This window comes from Falco rusticolus, chromosome Z (assembly GCF_015220075.1).
Source record: "Falco rusticolus isolate bFalRus1 chromosome Z, bFalRus1.pri, whole genome shotgun sequence".
NCBI classification, from domain to species: domain Eukaryota; kingdom Metazoa; phylum Chordata; class Aves; order Falconiformes; family Falconidae; genus Falco; species Falco rusticolus.
The window spans coordinates 83,824,247-83,839,390 of NC_051210.1; the positions used below are offsets into that span (position 1 = coordinate 83,824,247).

Here is a 15,144-nt window from a genome sequence, read left to right on the forward strand (position 1 = left end):
CTCCCTCCCCCATACACGCTGCGGCTGTGCTGGCCACTGGCTGGGCTTGTGCCACTGACAGGACACCTCAGGCGCAAAGCCGGTGGGAGCAGCCTGGCGTACTGGCAGCCATCTGATGAACCGGGAGCTTCGGCTGTGGGCTGAAGGGTAGCCACACTAGGTCGGGCGCATGCAGGAGGCAGGATGAAACATCAATTTACATGTGAGAATAGATTTCATTAGGGGTCGTGCCTACAGGTTATTTGCTCTTATCTCTCCTTGTACAAAACCCCATGAAGCCAATTTAGGCAGTGCAACGCTGACCTTTGAAAAGCATAACTGTAACATTCAGTAAATTGTATCTTTACAGCTGTATCCCATTGTTGCCAGTCACCTTTCATTCAAAGGCTTTACCGACCCTTGCAGCATCTCCCTCCATGTGGTTCAGTGCCCGTGCATCGCCCTGCGCCGGCATCTCCTTCATCCCCTGCCAGCTGGGGTCGTCCTGAGGAAGGGGGTCCCCTGCCTGCATGCTTTTCCGTGGGGCTGCTAGGCTGCTGGCTTAGTTCAGCTTGCCTGTGTCAGAGGCCCTGCCGAGAAATGATCAAGCAATTTCTATGCCCAGCAGCTCTTTTCAAGTCAATGACTTTTCAAATTTCATTTCTGAAGGCTAACTTTTCAGCAACAAAATATAGTCACCCAGTGCATGCAAATGAAACAGTTTAAGACTGAGGATATGAGCACAAAAAGTCCTGCTGTAATTGTTACATACACAAAACACTGTAAAAAAGGGACCTTGAGTATTTCTGCTGGCCACTTAAGTGGGGATTTATTGACAAATACTGAAATCATAAACACAAGCTCCTGCTGTTTTGCACCCATAGACCCAAACGGTCCAAAATCACCAGAAAGCGAAGGCAACGGAAACCTTGTAGCAGTTGAACTACTTCACGTAGATCATAGATAGAGCAAGAATCAAAAACCACAGGTGTTTTGCTGGTAGGAGAGTGTATGAGGCCTGAAAAAGTTTGTTGTTTCTCGTGGGGTGTTTTTCTTTTATCATTTGGCTTTGTCCAGGATGAACCCTGGTGTGCACCCCAATACCCCACCAGAACAGGAAGGTAGTGAGAATGCAGCGCTCGCTCTGCAGGGCTGCGGCTCGTCCTGCGGCTCCACCTGCATGAGGAGAAGCAGAAAAGGCAATGGGTGTGCTAGCAGGGCTTTATATACATTTCCACTCCTCGCTATTCAAGATTAAAATCCTTTTCATGGTGATCGTATACATTTATTTCCCCAAATAAGATTAAAGAACTCTTTCCTCACCTTATCTTCAAAAGCTGTAGCCAGAACGCTTAATGAATATGCTACTATGCTTATTAGAGTTGTTGTTTGTTTGCATTTAGCTAAAATAAATTTGAAGAAAGGCTTGCCAGATGCTTTAAAAAAAAACAAAAACACTTGAGCATGGATGTTTTGGAAAGAATTTTATTTGCATGCCTTAATTTATTTTTGTTTCCAGCTTGCTTTTACAAATCTTTAAAATTGCAAAGAAATCTGACTTTGCTAGGGCTCCTTCTCCAACAAGCAACACTGTGCTGAGAGGTACATAATACTTCAGCTTTGCATGTCACCATGACAGCTAGTTATAAACCACAATAAAAAGTGCATTTATAAGGAATACTTGAGCTATTCCAAAGCAGACACTGCTCTCTACCTGAACATGGAGTTTGGAAGTGCTCCTTCAGTAATCGTGTAGCAAAACCAGAATAACTGCTTGGAAATAGCAGGTAAGAACCCCTGTGAAATACTTGTGGTCAAGTGGGGTGTGATCTAGCTTGCCTTACCAGTCATCCCACTCGCATGGGCACGGGAAAGTGCAGTCTTGCCACCGTGGCAACAGGACTGGGGTCTGCACTAGCCAAGCCATGCTGGACGGCGGCCTGGCTCCTGCCAGTCATATCTAACAGCTGGGAACTGGGGGCACCTGCCCGCCTGCCCCCAGCATGTCCCCAGCTTCTGCTCCTCAGACCACTGCTGGCCCGTGGACAGCAGGGTGGCAACCTTCCTTGAAAACCTGAACCTCCCAGATTGGACGTGAAGAAGCATTTCTTTACCAAGAGGGTGCTCGAACCCTGGGACAGGCTTCCTGGAGAGGTGGTCCATGCCCCACACCTGTCAGCGTTTAAGAGATATTTGGACAATGCCCTTGACAGCGTGCTTTAACTTTTGGTCAGCCCTGGAGGGGCCAGGCAGTTGGGCTAGACCACCGTTGTGGGTCCCTTCCAGCCGAAAGAGTCTATTTATTCCATTTCATTCCATTCTGTTCCATTCCATTTCATTCCTTTGGACACCTGCCAGATGTTTTGAAGGAGGTGACAGTGGCCATGCTGCCCGCCCTGCTGTGTGTGGCAGAGGCTGCTGCTTCTTCCTTCCCTTCTCTAGTCCAGGAGATGCAGGAGACAAGCAGCAGCAGGGGCTCCATCTCCCAAACAGGGCAAATCGAGGGCACCCATCCCTCCGGGGTGCCCAGGCAGCCTCGCAGATGCAGAGTGATCGGAAAGGTCAGGAGCAAACATTAAACCTGCCTCCTGGCCACCTTGACACGTGCTGGTGGATCCTTTGCGGCTGGGAACCTCAGGCAAAACTGACCTGGCAGCCGGGACCTGCCACGTCCCCTTGACTCACCCCTGACCCACCTGCAGGGTGATACCAAGCGGGAAACTGGAGCATCAGCCTTCCTGGGTGGGGGAAAACCATGCATTTTCCTGAGATGGTGTTAGGAAAAGTGATGGGAAACAACAGCAACAGAGACAGGAGTCGGTCCTGACTGACTGTGATGGTTGATCATTTGCTAGTACCCAGATAGAATGCTGCCTACGAGATTCATCAGACTGCTAGGTCAGCACATAAATATTAAAGAGAAAAGACTAAATTGAGTTACTGTTTGATAGAGAGGATTATTATCAGTGAAGTGCGAGCAGCCCCACGTTGCAGTTCAGCTGTGTGGGGCAGGACCCGCATACATGGGGAGCCGCGCCAGCCCTCCAGCAGCCCCAGGCACAACTGCCCCTGGAAGAAGATGCCAGGAAGCAGGGCTGACCTGCGCTGGGGGGTCCGCAGCAGTTTTAGGATCGACAAATCACCGTACAAGGCTGCGAGGCCACATCAATGCCAGTCAGCGCTGGCTCAGCCATCCTGGAGCAGCTCCCTCACCCAGAGGGGCTGTAGCTTGCAAGCACGGTCCACAGTGGGGAACGAGACCCCTTCAGCCCCGGTGCCAGGAGGGCCAGGCACTGGCATAGGACACTGGAAAGGACACAGGGCAGAGCAAGGCAGAGCATCACAGCACACAGCCATCCCCTCAGTCTCAGGAAGCCCCAGGTCTTGGCTGCTGGATGTGGGCAGCCCTGGGGGGAGCACCGCCGCCTGCTCGCCCACCTCTCACGCTGTAGCAGCGTCAGCCATTGTCAGAGGCAGGTTACTAAACTGAATGCACTGCTGGCCCAGCCCTTTACAGGGTCTCCCCGTGCTCTTGCAAAGAGCAGCAATGCTATGAGCAGCCCCAGCTGCCATCACCAGGGAGCAAGTGGAAGGAGAGGGACCCAGGATGGTGCCCACAGCACCCTCTGGCCAGCACAGCAAACGTGTTTCTTCCTCAGAGATGCACTTAAGCTGCAAAATGTTTTTTTTCTCCAGAAGCCACAAGACTGGCTTAAAACTCCAGAGGCTGCTGAACTGCCCTTTGGAGAGGAGATCTATTTGTAACTGTTCTCCTGCTGTTTGAGCCTCCGTGGCTCAGCCCCTAGAAATGCTGCTGGCCATCCCCACAGTGGAGCAGAGCTCCGAGCAGTCATCTTCCCACACCCGGTGGGCACTGCGCCCTGCCCCTGCTGGGCTCCCCCTGAAAAAGCACCTGCAGCCCGAGGAGAGGGCAGACACCCCTCCTAGGACCCCCCAGTGCTGCCTCATAGCAGAGGTGGTGGTGGCACTGATTGGAGGAGAAAGGCCATTGCAGACAACTGCCAGCACTGTGGAAGGAGAAGCAAAACTGTAACACACAGCAAGAACTGCAGTCAGTGTGTGGGGGGACAGGAAAGCAGCTTTGAAAATGAAAAATTTTCATTTAACAAGAAATAAGAGCTCTAGATCCTGCTGCTAGCTATCACTGTGCAGCCTCGCTGAATTCACCGAGGGTGCAAGGGTTAAGAGAGAGCAGAATTTGGCCAGTGGCTGAAATAGATAAGCCATATGTCTGCACACTCCTGAATGCGGAACAGAAATAATGATGTGATATTCCCACTGATAGTAAACTACTGTATTATCACCAGAAATTACAGTTTTTCACAGTATTTATGTTTTCAATAAAACACATTGCAAGAAAATGGATATTACATTTAAGTTTTTGTTTCATAAAGAAAATGCAAATAAATTGCCACTGCAATGTTCATCGGCTCTAAAGACAGTTGAACTGGATGGCACGGTGGGCACTCTGCCGATGTCTCGGCATCGAGTTGGAGCCAGACAGCAAGAGAGGGGCTCCGGGGGAGGGGGGCTGTGCTCTGAGATGTGGTCACAGCCATGGCCAGCCCTGCCTGATCCCCAGGGCCTGGCGCCCAACCAGGGCAAGGGCTGGGCATGCAGGTGCATGGTTTGCTGCAGGGGTGCCTGGCTGGACTGCGGTGGACTGCTCGCACACAACGGCGAGAGCATCCTCAGACCGACACTGCAGAGGCTCTTTGTGCGCGGCGAGCCACGCACCAGCCATCACCAGCTATACGTGTTTACATTCCTTCTGCTTAATATTTCTGTAATCTTCTCTGGCATCATACACTCGTAATTTTTCTCCTCCTACTTCACACTTTTGATAAGCCTTCTGGTCCCGCAGCAGATGCATTGTGAATCTTCTCCTTCTAAGTATCTTGCATATGTTTCATTAAAAGTGTTTGTTTCTTTGATCAGCTTGAAGTTCTGATGTGAAAAAAGAAAAAAAAAGAAGAATAAAAACCCCACCAAACTTTTTGGACTTTGCTTGGCAGCACCCGGCCCTGAGATGAATAGCAGCGTCTCGGTACTAATGTCACTCGGTCCTAATGTCAGTCATTTGCTCTTTGCCAATTGGTTTGCCTGTCCTCCCGACGATGGCTACATTGTGCACTGGCACCCAAAGATAGAAAATGGGCTTTTTATTTGCCACACTGTGCAACTGCACATGAAAGAACATGGTGGGAGGTGCCAAATGGGAGCAGCAGAAATCGGGATATATTTCACCCACTGTTGCTTAGTGATGGGAAGCACAGGCAGGCTGGCATCTCCCACAGAGGGGGCACCAGCCCCTGTGCTCCCACCCGGGGTGGGCCAGTCCCAGGCATGGGGGAAAGGATGCCTAGAGGGGAGGGCAGGCGCAGGGTGCCCCGGACCCCAGCAAGCGCCCACGGGGAGGGCTGCACAGCAAACTGAGGCACTGCCTGTGCTGGGGACCACCCTGCCCGTGCGCAGGTGAAAGTGCTGGCAATGCATGGCACGTGTGCTGTCACCCTGCACAAGGGGGGCACACGCGTCCCCCTGCTCCTCATGGGTGCCTGGTGCCCTCAGGGCTGCAAGGAGCTGCAGGACAAGTCTCAAGGACTGGGATAATCAAGGTGCATCCAGCGTGGGGAAGAGACAGGAGAGCAGCTCTGCAGCACGCACCCCGTCGTGCTCAGGAGAGCAGCAGCTTACAGAGGGCAGCCCAGACCCCACATCACCACCGCCACCGCCAATGCCACTGCCACCACTGCTACCACCAACAGCACTGCCAATGCCACTGCCAATGCCTCCCTGCAGAGCGCAAAGAAGCTGCGCAGATGAGGGGGTCTCACCCAGCCCACTCACGCTGTTTCTGAGTGCCAGTGTAGCATGTGGTCAGACCCCAGAAGTCGGCCCATCTCCCTGCTGGGCTTTGGGCTGCACTGGCAGCTGCCCTCCCTGCAGCGTTTGATCTGATCCCCGTGCAGGTACGATACCCAAGCCTTCACAGCCTGCCCTGCAGCCAGCTCAGCAGCTGGTGCCAGCTCCCTTGAGCTGCACCGTGCCTCAGCACAGAGCCTGCAGAGCACACTGCCAGACCGAAGGCCAGCCTGCAACAGGTGCAGGACTTGCAAAGACCCTCTCATGCTGCAGGTCTGGGGGCTTGTGAGGATGCAGCCCCATGCCAAGGAGGACGGGAGCTCGCTGTCCCTGCTGCACATTGCAGTGGGGCATTGCTGCCAGTCCTCCAGGAGCAGCCATGGCTGAGTGGCATTGTCAAGGCAGCACCTTTCCCGCTGCCAGCATCGCCCTGCCAGGTGGGAAGCGCAGCTGTGCTTGCGTTGTGGGTGCTCACCTCGGCACCACCAGCCCCGTGGGGGAAGTGCTGCCGGCACAGCATGATGCTGGGGGACAGGGCAGCACTGCCCCATGGGGCTAGGGGCACAGCTGGGGCACCCACAGACCCTCTCCCCATCCCCTCCTGCAGCTTTCAGGGCACCTCGTGGAGGTCCTGCCCCATCCCAGGCTGTGCCAGCAGCCTGGCTGGGCTGTCGGGCAGGGCCCTGGGGACGGGGTCTGCAGGGTGGGGGACCACCCTCTGCCTGCCACACAGAGGCACAGAAACTCACCCCCCACAGGTTTCCAACCGCACCATGAAGCTGTCACCTGGGGCTTCACGCCTTTGCTCCCCAGCAGGAAACGGGAGTAATAATTACAATAATAACAGCCACAACAACAATAATAATATTTTCCTTTATGCCTGTACCACTCTAGACTAACGAGTGTGGCGCATGCAGGTGCAACAGCCACACTGCTATTAGCCTTAATACGACTGCCTGCTACTTGCCCCACGTGATTTATTTATTGCCATTGCTATTACCATCCCTTTCACGTGGTGCAGACATAAGTTATTTCCAAGACAAACTAACTGTAAAAATCAGTTCTTCCAATTACTGCTAAAAAAGGCACAATTTAAAGATGGAAAAGGGTGAGCATCTTTTTTCTGACTCACTGGCAGAGACCAATGTCTCCCCATACCTTCAACTAGGAAGAGTCAAAACACTTTCGCAAACCTCCCCTCAGCAGTGGGAGACCAGATGGTCCCACGGGTTTCTGCAAGGATGCGGTCCAGCTAATGCACTGTGAAAACAGCCCCCTTAAATATTCCCGGCATGTCAGGAAAGCCCGGCCGAGCTCCGGCTCATTCTGAAGGCCAGTGAGACACAGGCTCGTGCAGCATGAGTGCTGAGGGCTTCAGCTCCACTCCAGACACCCTGCACAGCGCCAGCAAAATTCCTGCCTGGATTAATAGCACCATGCACACATTTTTATTGAATCACTCTTGACACAGCTGCCATTCATAAAATACCTAAGCCTGTACTTTTATTCCTGTTAGAAAACATATTTAGTTACAATTCCTACAAACGTGTGGATGTTAAAAATAATATAGTATCCTGCAAGCCCTAACACATACGGTATTTTAACTTCCACTAAACCACGTAAGACTACCCTAGATTATCTAATTCTGCATCCCTTTATAAAAGCAGTACTGCACATAATTTTGGGATGCCCAAGGTGAGGAGCGTGGGGCTCAGCCGCAGAGCTCAGGGCTGGCAATGCCCCAAGCCCTGCAGCAGCCTCCTCTCCTGCCCCATGTCCCTGCAGAGAGTTGCTGCATGGGGGAGTTCATGGTTTCTCACTGCTCTGATTAACTTTGCACGGCCTTGTGTAGCACTACAGAGCAGTATGGAAAAGGAAGCGCAGAGCACCTCACACAATCTCCCCTCTGTTTTTAAGCCCTCCAGTGCCCTGTGGCTGGCCAGCAGAGGATGCCTGCCTTCCACAAGACTGGCAGCATGGGTGTAAGGCAGGAACGCTCCTGTGGCAGATGACCCTACACCCACAGCAAGGTAGTGCAGACCCAGAGCAGCCAGGCATGCAGGCAAAACCCTGCCTGGCACAGGCAGCCAGGGCCAGGAGAGGAGCTCGCTGCCTCCCACTCCTCTGCTCAGCCCTCTACGGGGCAGGGGGCTTCCCTCTGGGGAGCAAGGGCCTTAGTCCTCTGTTTGCCACGGGAGAGGACATGTACTTGCATTTTTCCCACTTGAATCCAGAACCGCACCTGGCAAAACCCTGCCCTTCACCCAGTCCCTACCAAACCAGTTGAGAGACCCCACCAGTTTTGGCGGGCGTTGCACCAAGCCGTGACTCCCAGCAGCTCTCTTTGGGGCGAAGCAGAGCCTGCAAACCACCGCCCCGCTCCTGTCCCCAGGCAGGCAGCCCCGCCAGCGTGGCCATTTTTTACATCAACTCAATCTCACCTTGGCTTCCAGACAGCAAGAAGTTAGGAGGGAGCTCCATTCTTGGCAGTCCATCATCGTGGCTCTGGCAGGGAGGAACAGATGCTACTTGCTGCTCACGCTGTCCTGGAGGTTGCTGAACAATTTGGGCATGATGGATGTGGCACTTGGAGCTGATTTCCAGCCGTGCCGTGGGCAGCTCCAGGAAAGGGCTCTGTACCCGCTGGGCCACTGCCTGCTGCAGGCTCCCCCAGCATTTCCAGCCAAAGGCCCCTGGACACCGCTCCAGAGTGGACCCAGTGGTGGTCCTCACTCGGTCCCAGCAGCAGATCTAGAGTCTACGGCTGCTCCTTGGTGCAAAGACCACAGTCTCCTTTGAGCTGTCTGTCCCTGTTGAGGCTGTCCAGCAGCAGCTCCAGTGAGGGCTGCCCCATCCCCTTCCCAGCTCCACTGCCCACTGGAAATGACTGCTTTCGGATAAGGCTGGCTCTGTATTTAAAAACCAACCAAACAAAAAAAATCAAAACCAAAACCCAGATATACTTACCTCACAATATTTAAGACCCAATACAATACTCAAGCTTAAAATTAACTGCAATTATTTGCACAGAAGTCAACTTCTCTATTCCCATCCCTAAACATGTGAGAAAATCCTTTTTAGAAGCAAGGCCTTCATTTGTGCAGCACTTTTTGCCTGTCTCTGGTTTTCAGCTGCCCATTTTTAACATGTGCCTGGTACAGCTACAGGTGGTTTATGCCGTGAAATGTCTCCTGCCTGTAGCTATCCCATTTACACCCCGGACTGGGTGTTAACGAAATGCTGTGCCCGTGACTCAAAGCCCAAATGGCCAAGGAAAAGGCAGGATAGAGCAGTTTGACACTTGCCAACTGCTCAGATAGAGCCCTCCTTGTCACTGAAAGTCATCATGCCCCCAACTGTTCAGAAGTTTCACATTTACTTTTTCTGATGCCTTTCATGAAAAATGATATTTCCTTACCCATCACAGAAGATATTTTCCCCGGCAGGTATGCTGTCAAGCACGTTGTATTCACAACATGACACAAAGTCTAAAAATCACAGAGAGACTAATTACTGGAGGAAAATTACACCAAAAGACCAATTTCCTGGTGATGGAGATGACAGCCTGGCGCCTGGCCCCCTGGCCAGTTTGGGCAGCTTGCCCACGAGATGCTGTCACACCCTGATGCCCTTGCACTGCTGTGGAGCAGGGCCCAGCACCTGAGAGCACCCCGCAAGCCCCCGCAGCCGCACTGCACCCATCGCTGCTCCCCAATGCCTTTGAAGCAGGAGGTCACGCTGGGATGGCTCCTGCTCCACCAAGCACCTCAGAAACTGGATTTTCCTAGTACCTGCACCCAAGGGCACTGCCGCGGCTGTGCTCCCCCCGCCCCCCTCACACAAAGAGTTTTCAATTTCCTTGTGTTTTCCCACCTTTTACCTCTTGAATTCCAGTGATGGAAAATGAGCGGTGACCTCAAGTGAGCACCAGTCCCCACGTAGCTCTTCCAGCGCCATGGCCTCGTTGGCAGTCCTGCCCCAGGCTCAGCGTTCCCCACAGATCCATGAACTGGGAATCCCTGGGAAACCCAGTGGCACCAGCATGACCAGCGGGTTGAATACATCGGGGTCTCTGTGGCAGAGGAAAGCACAAGGATTCAGGCTCCCCAGAGGGAGACCGCAGCTCCGCCACCACCTGCAACATCCAGTCACCCAAAATAAATCTAAAAATAGTCAAAATTAAAACCTGCCATACCTCCTTTCTCTCTGCTTTCCATACTTCTTATCATAATTTTAAATCTTATGTAGAAGTGCAATTAAATTAATGCTGCAATAGTTACAAATATAGTCAAATAACCCTTCAACTGTAAGACTTTTATAGGAAAGCAAAAATGCCACAAAGATAATTTATATGAAAGCTGAGGTATGGCTGATGAATTAGTTCATATTTACCTAGATTATGTATAATAAATGTAATGTATATCATTTATATCTATATAGTTCTAATTTAGTTGGAATAAGAAAATAATGCAACAGGAATTCATATGAAAACCAATTTTGTACAGGAAAATTAAAATGGTAGAGCATATTGTTTTATATGAAATATTGAGCTGTGCAATCATATTTGTTATATGCTTTAAGCAGACTTCAGTAGGAAAAACATATTTGTTCCCTTTGGAGCTTCTTTATAAGTGTATAAAAGCTTTAATTTCATATGGTCATAAACGGGTGGAATTTCACAAAAATGCCATCAACTTTTTTCTCCCTTTCTCCATCAACATTAAAATGTGATAAACAGATATTCAGAAATCCACACCACCCTGAACGTTGTTTCTTTGGCATGAAGTTATTCAGAGAGCTATTCTCACTTGCTAATAAACAGTAATTATTAAAAACTACTGACAATGCCTAACAATCACTTTCATAAAAAATCCCAAACCCATGCATTTTGCATGCTCTGCCATTGCACCTGAGGTTTAGAACCCACATCCATGCACTTCGGCATGCCTTTGGCCACGAAGAAGCGAGGAGCAGGTTGCACCCACCACCGCTGCAGGGCTGCAGCCCTCAGGACACGGTGAGGCTCCGCGCCCCCGCAGCCCTGTGCCCCCTGCCCCTGGCTGCATTGCTGTCTCGTGCTGCCACACGGCCAGGAGACCCACGGCTTGGGAAAGGGGGGGCCCAACAGAGACGGGCACCTTTTGAACTGGATTACACGGCTAGTTCTCAGGGGGTTCTGCTAGCTCCATTAAAGCAAACGCATCCTTCTGCCCTGTACACGTGCACTGCATCATTCCAATGCTCCACTCCATGAGATGCCTGTGGCCGTGAAGCTGCTGCAGAGCACGCTGTGCCCCTCGCAAGCCTCGTCAGATGCTCCTCAGGGCAACCCCCTCCCTGGCTCCATGAACAAGCAAGAAGCTGCTGGTCACCATCGGCCACCTCGCAGAGCTACCACCAGAGATCAGAAAGAGCCCACAGAGCCTGGAAAAATTTTGGAAGTTGAACCTGGGGTTTTTAAAATTTGATAGGGAAACTATGGCAATATTGCTCGTTTCTGGTCTGCTTGCAGTTGAACAGAAAATAACTGGAACCACCTGAGCTCCACATGCCCACCAGTGCTTTGGGCAGACAGAGCCCACCTGGCCACGTCCAGGCTGGCCATGGACATAGGGAATAGCTGTGCTATGGACCAGCCTGTGCTGGGGACACCACGGTACTGAGGCACCGGGGGATTTGAGGGCAAGGGGAGCTTCTGCTGGGGCTGCAACTGATACCAGGGCTGGCATGAGCACTTCTAATCCAACCCAACCTCCACACAGTGCTGGGTCTGGCTGCACAAACCCAACAGAACAGCCCACGTAAGCAGTCCCTGCAGGACTTAGCTTTGAGACTAACACTATTTAAAGAAATACTCGGATCACCTAGCTGTTCACCCTGCAGTCACGGCACCTGGGACAGCTTGCACGTGTGGGCAGTTCCCAGGACATCACCAGACCTTGATAACCAAACCCAGCCCCTGCAAAGAGACAAAGCAAAAGCCACCCCTGTGAAGGACACCAGCTATGGAAACCCAACAACTAACAAAACTGCCAAGGTACAGCCAGAGCCTTCACTACTGCAGATCGGTGGGACAAAGCCAGTGAAAGAAACTGCCAGGAGAAGGATTTTCCCCATAAACTCCATTTTGAGACCTCACCTTTTCCCCTATTGCCCTCAGGGAATATTGCAAGTATTTTAGAAACAAGGTACTCGGATGTTGGTGAGATAAGGGGTGGCTTCCAGTATTATGTGGTATAAAAAAAATACTAGAAAGAGCGAGCTAAATCAAACTGCAGGCCAAAATAACACACGAAAGTCCCTAATAGGACCCAGCGATTTGACTTGTTGGTCCCATGCACACCCTGTCAGGCAGCCTTTGGTTGTCTCTGGCCAAGGCACATTTCTCAAGCGTTGGAGGTAAATGCACCTCTCTGCTCCCTACAGGGGACAGGGGCAGCCCAGGGCACCAGACACCCAGGACAATGTTGTTCCTCTCCCCGGGGTGCAACATCTCACCCTAGCCGGCCAGCAGCCCCCCGCACACGGGGCAGCAGGTGTGAGGCGTACCCAGGGGAAACGCTGACTTCTAGTAGATTTTCATGAATTCTTGGTAACATAGTATTTAAACACAGGGGGAAAGGGAGCTGGTGTCATTGTTACAGCGCGGTGTGCCAAGTTGCCAGGATGCTGCCAAAGATAACGGAGTCTTTAAGATATCTTTAAAAACTCATGGTATTACGAGGTGCAGAACTAGCCCTGTGCAGAGGTAGAAAGTAATTATGCAATTCTTCTGTAAAATATGCCAGCTTATTTTCCAGGAATGATGCATAGCCTTAAGATGACATCTTGATTTCTTCCCATTCTAGAGTGCACCGGAGATGTCTCACTCTTCCAGCTCTCCAGGGCTAGAGTTGGCTTTTTCCACCACTGAAAACCAGAGCCAGGAGGACTTGTCAGAGGGAAAAAAAAAGTAACTCTTAAACCTGCATATCTGTGTGCAGTGCGTACAGCCGATCAAAAACGTGTGTGTGTACACATAACACATAAGATGAACTTGAAAAAGAATAGTTCCATATTAAAAAAAAAAAAAAAAAAGGATTAACACAGATGAAGTGTTAAGACACTGAAAGAGCACTGAGTTCAGAAGTGCCACGACCAAGGGCCCAGGCTGCTGAAGCACAGGCACTGTAGCTGCTGTGGGAAGCAGCACAACACCTGTTACGCATGAAATGGCCGGTGCCCCCGTTGGCGGAGGGAACTGTACACCCTTTACCTTTGCTGGTGCCACAGCGATATGCTTGACTCCTCACGTCCAGGCTGTGATGGGTTCCCAGCCACCAGATCGAACTCCCATGCTCACAGCCTGGCGTTGTTCTGTTGAGCCCACACACCTCATCCTTCTGCTGGGGTTGTGGTCTCTGCCTGGACAAACACTGTCCCATGCGCATCCACACACATCCTCCATCCCTTCAGAGCCCTCCCTGGCCCTGACACAGGCTGTAACCTCTCAACGCAATCCAGTGTTCCACTCCTCCTCTCTGTCCGCCCTTTGGGCTGTTGCTGTGGACATGGGGTAGCGGCTGTCCCAAGGTAGGGTCGGGTGGACACAGGGCATCGCCGCATTCACGTTTTCAAGCCCTTCAGGAGCAGCATCAGACAGGTCAATAGCTCCTTAATGCTGTCTGGCAAGAAATGGGGAAAAGAAGTGATTTAAGGTACAACTCACCATGGAAATATGTGCTGAACCTGCCCTGGGATCTTTCACAGAAAGTGTATTCCCAAGCTATCACTTGGTATTTTAGACCATAAATAACATATGACCTGATTGTGAAGAACACAGTTTAGCACAAGGCACTAACCAGAGTCACACGGTAAACTAAAACAATGTATGAAACCTGTTTCAGTGGGAGTTGCAATAAAGATTACTTACAGTTGCAACCTCTTCAGAAAAATGGACTAATAAAATACATATTTTAGATTTCCAAACAGATCTTGCCAGCTCTCAAAATAGTCCACAAATTAATCCCACAATTATGAATCCCCTCTTTTCTTTGATTTAGCACCATCCCCTTCAGGAAAAATATTCCCCAGGTTAAAACATTTCAGAAAATACTCCACATACATGCTCACACAATTATTTTTTGCTCTCACCAGTGCCTCCTTCATCCAATCAGTTCTCCTCACTTCTCCAGGTTAGGTACTTTCCTCTGTCAAATATCCCTTTGAAATCCATTTCATCTGAAACACCAACACTTTTTAATGGAGTAACAAGGGAAGGATTGGAGCAGGGAGACGGGTGCAGCAAGGGCAAGGCACAGCAGGTTAAGGTGCTGTGAGAGGACCTGACCATATGCAGGGTCCTCCGCCCAAGTCACAAAGGTCTGCAGAGAGATCTCACAGCCATGCAGAGCAAACCCCACTGCAAGTGGGCACAGGAGTGGGGGCTTTGAGTCCCACGTTGGGACATCAGTGGCCATGCTCTCCTCACCCCCTTCAGGAGCCTGTCGCATCAGCACATCTTGGCAGGCTGCAGTGTAGCCAAGGGGTACTCAGCAACTACAACAGATGGTTGAGAAAGGGCAAACACAGCAAAACCTCTATTAAGAAAATTAATAAAATTAACAAACATTTGTTTTAAAAAGTTACTTGCGGCTTTCACATTTAAAGTTAGCTACTCAAATAAAAATCCTAAATTGTTCTGCTACACCATCTCCTCCTCTTGCTAACTGCCATTTGTAAGAAGCTTCTTCTTGTTCCTTCTCCACTTGCCACTACTCACAGTTTTGCAAGGAGAGAACACAACCTGTATTGTTTCTTGCTGGTGTAAACACTGAATATAAGCAAAAATTATTTCCACATGCCTCCTAAGTGAAGCAATACAATAATAGTCATAACTGTAATATGCTCCACGGAACAGTATTTCCATTCTGAATGGAGCAGAATGAAAACTAACATTTTCTTTTTTTCAGTTGTAAACCATCCTCTTCCAAACTCATTGTTTTTGTTTTGTCTCATAGACAACTTTTTAGCTGCCAGGTTTCTGTATCATTAAAGTCATATGCCCTGTCCCAGCCCTAGGACGAAGATTCTTTGCCCATCAGTGGGATGCTGACACTTCTGTTTATTGACCTTTTCTGGCTCAAGAAGCAGCCCCCAGACATTAGACTTCCGTAATAATCAATTTTGCAACCAAGTGCAAACTGCCTTTAAGTAAGAGCCCAGTGGCAAGGTGGGCCATGGAAGGAAGCCAGGTGGGACAGGCAGTCACACAGTTGGGGTCGTTGTGCTTGCGTTCAG

The 15,144-nt window shown here is 50.7% G+C and overlaps 1 long non-coding RNA gene across 2 annotated transcripts; it reads right to left on the reverse strand.

Annotated features, from left to right (window-relative positions):
* Positions 1–3,760: 3,760 nt before the first annotated feature.
* LOC119141019 lies at positions 3,761–14,655 on the reverse strand. Of its 2 annotated transcripts, none has more exons than XR_005101803.1 (6): positions 13,999–14,655; positions 13,352–13,529; positions 9,746–9,937; positions 9,284–9,353; positions 8,307–8,774; positions 3,761–4,947 (listed from the first exon to the last, which is right to left on the reverse strand). It is a non-coding gene; the product is annotated as an uncharacterized LOC119141019 (long non-coding RNA). The 2 variants fall into 2 exon arrangements; XR_005101804.1 differs by having other exon boundaries at positions 13,121–13,529.
* Positions 14,656–15,144: the final 489 nt, after the last annotated feature.